Below are 7,852 nucleotides of genomic sequence, written 5' to 3' on the forward strand. Positions count from 1 at the left end.
ACACGAGGTATAACTTTTTCAAAAAGCATATTTTTTTAAGTATTAATGAGATAGTTGGAAGCAACAATTCAGAACAAATTCAAAGGTAATTGAGTATAAGGAGTCAATGTTGATGACAGGATTTATGGCGACCCACGACAACATAAAGATTGCTTCTGAAAGAAAGCACAGGAGAAAAGGAAGGAAGAAAGGAGGGAGGGAGGAAAGAAAGCAACATAAGGATTAGAAAAGAAGCCCAGCACGTATTGGCCACGGATCTACTATGTCTTCATAGAAAACCTACATTAATTTACGGATTAATTTCTCTATATAAAAATTATTAGAAAAAGTAAGATTTTAATGAGGATCTATAAAATGACATTCTACCATTGCAACAAATAGTGCTAGGGAAACTGGGTATCCACGTGCAAAAGAATAAAGTTGGATCTTTACCTCAGATCATATACAAAAATTACCTTGAAATGGATTAAAAGACCTAGACTTAAGAGCTAAAACTATACAATTCTTAGAAGAAAACATTGGGGGAAAATTTTTCATAATTTTAGATCTGTAAAAATTTAAAGGGTGTGATACCAAATACACAGGCAAAAAAAGAAAAAATAGATAAATTGGACAACATCACAATTTAAAACTTCTGTATATCAAAGGGCATGAATAACAATGAAAAAAGAACCCATGGAATTAGAGAAAATATTTACAAACTATATGTCTGACAATGGGCTAATATCCAGAATATATAAATAACTCCTACAATTCACCTACAATTCAACAGTGAAAAGCAACCTGATTAAAAAAGCAAAGACAGCTTTGCGCAGTGGCAGTATCGTAGCCAATGAGGTTTATCCGAGGTGCAATTATTGCTAATTGAAAAAAGCAAAGACATTCCAGCAAAGACATACGAATGCTCAGTAAACATTTCAGAAAGAATGTATAATGTCATTAGTAATTAGAGGAATGCAAATCAAAACCATGATGAGCTAAGACTTCACAGCTATCAGGATGGCTATATATATATATATATATATATATTTTTTTTTTTTTTAATGGTGAGGATACAGAGAAATTGGAACTACTATGCATTGCTGCTAGAATATAAAATAGTGCAGCTGCTGTGGAAAGCAATTTGGTGGTTCATCAACAAGTTAAACATAAATTACTATATGACCCAGAATTGTCCACTCCTAGGTATATATCCAAAAGAATGGAAAGCAGAGACTCAAATGGATATTTTTATACCAGTGTCCATAGCAGCATTGCTCATAGCAGTCAAAAGTTGAAACAATCAGTGCCCAACAACAGATGAATAAACAAAATGTAGATAAATTATATATTATGTAGAAAATATATGAATTCTATTCAGCCACAAGGAAATAAAATTTTGATATAAGCTACAAAATAGGTGGACTTCTGAAACATTATGCTAAGTGAAATTAGACACAAGAAAGGACAAATATTCTATTAGTCCACTTACATACTTATACAAGGTACCTAGAATAGACAAACTCAGAGAGACATAAACTAGGATAAAATTACCAGGGAATTTGGGGTAGAGAAATGGGGGCTATTGTTTAATGGGTAAAAAGTTTATGTCAGGGATGACAAAAAAAGTTTTGAGTATAGATGGGGTGATAATTATACAACATTGTGAATATACTTAATGTCACTGGATTATACAGTTACAAATGGTTAAAATGACAAAGACTATGTTATGTATATTTTTACCAAAATAAAAAATGACATTCTATAGTTTAGTGATGATCTATTAGAAAATTACATTAAAACACCATTTTTACTAGCAACCAAAAAATAAGATATTTGGAATTAAACTAATAAACTGCATTTATGAACATTTTGCAGGAAATTAAAAGATGTCATCGAAAGACATTAACAACAACAACAAAAACAAAAAAATACATATTAACAAAAATATATATATAACATACCCATAGGTGGGGAAATCCAATTATTATACACATATTAATTTCCCCAAATTATGTATAGATTCAATGTAATCCTAATCATAAACACACAAGGGTTCTTTATGGAACTTGTAAGCTAATTCTAAATCTATTTGGAAGAGCAAAGCTCCAGTAACAATCAACACATTCCTGAAATAGAATAATCACAAATAACCTCCACTGATATTAAGAATTCTTAAAATGATATGTTGTCATTAAAGTAATATAATACTGACACAGGAAAAGACAAACAGATCAGTGAAACAGAATTAAAAGCTCAAAACTGGGACACCTGGTTATCTATAAAGAATAAAAATTAGAAGATTGCCACGGCTGGAGCGACAAATTGACCAGGAAAACGTGAGGGTAAGAGGATGGTGAAAAGAAATTAAGAGACAAAGAGATGGGGGCAGGAGGGACACTGAGGAGGATGTCCAACAGTACTGATTTTATACCACTACTTACAAGCATTTATAAGGCAGACCACAATAGAAGGAGTATACATCTGTACCTAGTCAGATGACCGCAGGTTTCTATAACAAGTTTACATTAACTGCAAGCAAACCTAGTGATGCCAGGTAGTCTAGGCTAAAGCCATTAGCAAGACAATCAACCAGGGAGTGGGTTATGGGAGGTACAGGAACAACAAGGACAAACTAAGAATTCATGACCCTGACCACATTGTTCCCTTCTGTAGGGAGAAGGTGTGGGAAGTCACGTAGGCGAGTGCACGACACCTAGCACAGACCCTTTCTCAGTGCTACTCAACTTTCCTGTCCTTGACCCCCTATCAAGGTGTCCGGACTTTGAAGGAGACACAAGTCAGGGCCTGGTTTGGTCCTCGGCTCCAACCATGCCGTGGCCTCCAACAGAAGATACTACTAGCTTATACTACACACACACACACACACACACACACACACACACAGTAGATGAACAAGAACTTAAATGTGTAAGAAAAATCTTTAAAGAAGGAAAATATGGATAAATAACTTCATGATTCTGAGTAAGGAAAGATGTTTTTTAAAGAAATATTTTTAACAGTCAACCCATAAAGGAAAAGATTAATACTTATGACTGCATTAAAATTAAGATTTCTGTTCATCCTAAGACACCATGAATGGAGCAAAAAATAACCTATAAATGAGAAAATTTTCAGACAAAGGCAAAAGACTGAATTCCAGAACTGTCCAACCCTATCAAAGACAAAACTCCCAATAGAAAAATGGGTGAAGACATGAACAGGCAATTCACAGGGAAAAATAAAGGAAAAAAAAAAAGCCTCAAAAGACTAAAAGTCATATAATGAGAGGCACACTTCCAGTAATAATCACAGAAGTGAAATTTGAACTCATAATAATATGGCATTGTACAACTACAATGCTGGCAAAAATCTTAAAATCTGAAAATATTAAATATTGGCAAGACAGGGAGAAATGGGTCTCATAAAACAAATTGTCATCACTTAATGAATATGAACATGCACATCTTACAGGAACCAGAACATTTTATTCTTACATGTATTTTATACAGGAAATAACTACTGTAAATTTCAGATAGTGCTTATATCTGGAGGGGGAAGACAGTACAAGTGGCAAGGAATATATGATGATTTAAATATATTCTTAATATCCTACTTCCTTTTTAAAAAGATTTTACTTAGTTATTTGACAGAGAGAAAGAAGCAGGGAGAGAATCAGAGGGAGAAGGAGAAGCAGGCTCCCTACTGAGCAGGGTGCCCAATGCGGGTTTCCATCCCAAAACCATGGGATCATAACCTGAGCCACAGGCCGATGCTTAACCAACTGAGCCACCCAGGAGTCCCTTAATAACCTACTTCTTAACCTGGAAAGCGATGACATGGGAACGTGTGAATGTTCATTCTTCATTAAATCATATGTTTACAGATACGCTTCAGTGCATATAATATGAAACAAATGCTTTAAGCTATTTTAAGGTTAAGTGAAAACATAATGGTACCTCGTTCAATCAGTAGGAGATCTGAAGAACTGGTTTTGAAAAACCAGTAGAAACTGGAAATCTGTTGTGCTGGGAACACACTGAGTGGACACCAGTCTTTGCCCTGGCCCTTGCTGCCAGGATGAGGCTCCGCAGACCACGGCCTTTTGTATCTTTCTCTTTATATTAAAACAGAAACAAAAGAGCAAACAGTAAAGTTCATTTGACGTGCTTATAAACTGGCCACCAGCAGACCAGAAAATAAATATTTTTAGCTTCCAGAGTGGGAAATGGGCCCCGCCGAAATATGGCAAATACCTCCCCATGAGGCAAACCCAGTTCATGGGTAGGAGTGAGAGCGGGTATTTAATTAACTTGTTGAGGGCAGCCAGCTAGTGAATGGCAGAACTCACATTTTTACCCGCGCAGGCGCCACATTTCCTTCCTTACGCCTCTGCATTTTATGAGGGCACGGTCACTCATTAAACATAAGGCAGAAAAAAAGCCTAAAAACAAAGAAGGTTTGGGTTTGGGGTTTCCCTTGTCGTCGGAGGGGGAATCATATTCTTATGAAAGCAGAGACCTGCTGCTTTTAGGGGCCGTCTCTTCTCCTGTACTGAACCATCTCAACCCCCTCCCTCACCACACTGCTGGGGCCCGAACTGGCCATGGACACAAAAGGCAGGGAGAGATGGAGGGAAGAGGCAGGCCGCTCCAGAGTGCTAGGTGTTTAACAGGCAAGGGAACAGGCAGCCACAAGGGGAGTAGAACTCATCACCTGCAGGCCAGAATCTTCACTTTATTAGGAGGTCTTCACTGAGTTCAGTCACCTGTGCCATCCAGACGGTCTCAATAACACATCGTTCTTTCAAGCCTGTGTCCTTGAGAACGGCTCCCACTGTGGGAATGGTGGGCAGAGTATACAATCCAAGGTCAGGGGAGGCAGCAAAAAGCCTCTGATGGCCCAGGTCCAGCTCCTGGGTCAACTGAAGGTCAGGTCTTCTCAATGACCTCCTCTAATACATACACACACACACACACACACACACACACACACACACTTCTTTTACTGTTTTGTTTTTTTTTTTACTTTTTTTTGGGGGGTGGGCAGTGCTTGTCAGTTTGATTGTTTTATCTGCCACCTTAGAGACACTGCCTTTGGGGTATTATTATGTGAAAACATTGGTTTCTTATTTATGATTCTTTTTTACATGCAGACATTTGAAATTTTAGTAATTACAAGAAACAATCATGTGGGTTATGCACCACGCAATGTGTTGTGTGTATACACGTGTGTATATATGCTATTTGCACATATTATCATATGAAAAATGATTAACACCTTTAGACCAGTGCCACCTTAGGGATGGTAGTGATGCTGCCCTGTGAGCACTGGGAGGCTCTACAAACTGCATTTTCCTCAACATAGACATGTTCATGGTAGCTGGTCCCAGCAAAGATGCAGAGGCACTTACCCTTCAGTGAGGGACAGGCAGCAACCGCAGCCTCAGCCACGTCTCCACTAAGGGTTGTGCTGGGAAGCAAAAGCCTTGCATGGAAACCAGTTGCTAATGGCCCATGAAACTCAAACTGTACTCTATGCAAATGTGTAACCCAAGACTGATATTCTGTAAGAGGGTCCCAAATCATGACACCTCCATCTTAGAGCAGACCATGGATCATGAGATATCCATCTTTATCTCCAGAAAGGAGAACCTAGACAATGTCATCAGAACTGACTGTATGGCGTTTCTGTTTCATTATATATAAACACGGGTGATAAAGGGCATGTCATTCAATTATGGAGTGAGAAAGGCATTGCATATCACATGAGCAAAGCCTCTTAAAGTGGATTTATTATGTTTAATTAGACAAAGAAATAATAAATGGGGATTTTTGATAAGTGTCAAATTACCAACATCTTTCTACTTAGACGCTGCAATAACTAATCTCTTTTGCTCATATAAAATGACACCAGCTAAAACCAAAGCTCATTCTTGTTTACAACAATTTCAGAAAGAAAAACTGCACAATATTAAAGTTATATAAACAAGTGAGTAAATTCCATTTGAACCTAAAGTCACTAGCAATATTTTCAAAATGAATAAGAAAATCAATGTTTTAAAAGTATTTTCTCAAAATGTAACAACCAGTTAAAATAAGTACATTTATTTTAGCTTCTCAGTAAAATTTAATTTGTTAAAAACTAAAATTCTAGGGAAGTAATTTTATGTAGAGATACACACATGCAGCCAACTGAAATGCATACACAGCTTTATGTAAGACTGTGTCATGTTGAGAGGATTCTAGAAATTTCATTTCAGTTAAACCATGTCTTCGGTTAAAATAATACACTTTCTGTAAGTTACAAAAATTAACTATAACAAAATATCAGATCACACTCACCCTGAGTTCTATTCCCCCACTCCTCAGTGTATAAATGTGTAGAGCTCATTAAAGTTAAGTTTTACAAGAAAAGTGAAACCCACTGTGTCTTTATCCTTTTGAAGATACAAGGCTCATGCATCCTCCTCATGAATATGTCTGGTTTTCACTAATTTGGCGAAAAGACCGCCTACATGTCTATCCATCATCTGGAGCCCTCAAGGTGTGTGGCTGAGGAAAATCGCAGAACAGACATGGAAAACAGTTACACTGATGTGTTGGGCTGAGCACTCTAGCTCAACTGTGCTGTAGTGAAAATATATTTATCTGAGTCCTCTTTTGACCCTTACACAGTGAAGAAGTTTGCTACCTGCTAAACACCAGTGTTTGCTCAAAATCGTAAAGCAAAGAATCAAGTGAAGATCTTGGCTGCTGTCTTGTTTGCCTATTTCCAAAAATGCTATTCGGGTAAGTGCTGGGTGAGAGAATGTAGGTAAGGATGGATAGATGAAGTTCAGATACCTCATTCCTTCCTAGCAGAGAAGAAAAGAGCTGTGTTACATAATTTTGAAAAGGTACTGTTACTAAAAGTGAGTTGCTTTTATAGTCTTGGGAAATACATGCCCCAAAAGGAAGCAATTATAAAAGTGTAAGTTAAGATGACAAAAAGGGTAAATAAGGCATAGTTAGAAGGTTAAGTGTGGGAGGCTTTTGAGAGTTAGACAAGAAATCTAGTCACGCAAGCCTGGGCTAAGGTGCTGCTTCCTACCCTTGTGGTTGAATCAGCAATGAGGTCTGTAATAAGCATGTGTTACCAACATGAACAATGTTTGTGAATGACTAACACGTTTACATTTAAAGCAGTCTTCAATGACTCCTTACAATCTCTTTGTAAAAACCAAAATGCATTTGGTTATACTATTTTAAAGAGAGCTGATGAGAACTGCTAATAGGGTCTTCTTCCTTGGAAGTGCATCTGCTATATGCACTCCATAGAGAAAAATGTTGAGAAGTACTATTTTGAAGGACATATGCCTTGGCTAGAGCCCCCAGGAACTATTTAGTTTTTCTGTCATATAACCTTACAGAGTTGAAGTCTTCCAGAACTCTACATACATTAACTAGCTGTATCAACCTCTGCCCAAACATAGGTTGCATCCAGATAATCATATGCATGTCCAGATAACCCACCAGAATGTACTTTGTATGTCAGTTTTGCATATGGGGTTGGGAAGAGGCTGTGTGGTGACAGGTTGAAGCTGTCTAAGGAGACAGAAATGTGGGAAGAATAAAATGTAGAAGACCTTATGGTGATCCAGTCATACTTGACTACTTAAAAGGAATAAATAAAAAAGCATGTGATCCTATTAGTGTAAGGCTTCATTAGGACCCCATGACACTCTGTGAAAGTATATACTGTAAGAACATTAGGTTAAAGTCAAACGGAATATGCCTCTCCACAGAACTAGCAGAGGTGCGACAGATATAGCTGATAGGAAAGGAAAAGATCAGAAGTCTCCCTACCTAAGGATTTCACATCCTTGGAGAGG

General features: G+C 37.4%; 1 non-coding gene across 1 annotated transcript; it reads left to right on the forward strand.

Moving 5' to 3' along the window:
- The first annotated feature begins 803 nt into the window (after window positions 1-803).
- On the forward strand, window positions 804-941 carry LOC123392602. Its single transcript, XR_006607335.1, has one exon. It is a non-coding gene; the product is annotated as a U4 spliceosomal RNA (small nuclear RNA).
- Window positions 942-7,852: the final 6,911 nt, after the last annotated feature.

This window comes from Mustela putorius, unplaced genomic scaffold (assembly GCF_011764305.1).
Source record: "Mustela putorius furo isolate JIRA1106 unplaced genomic scaffold, ASM1176430v1.1 tig00000589_pilon_pilon_pilon, whole genome shotgun sequence".
Classification (NCBI taxonomy): domain Eukaryota; kingdom Metazoa; phylum Chordata; class Mammalia; order Carnivora; family Mustelidae; genus Mustela; species Mustela putorius.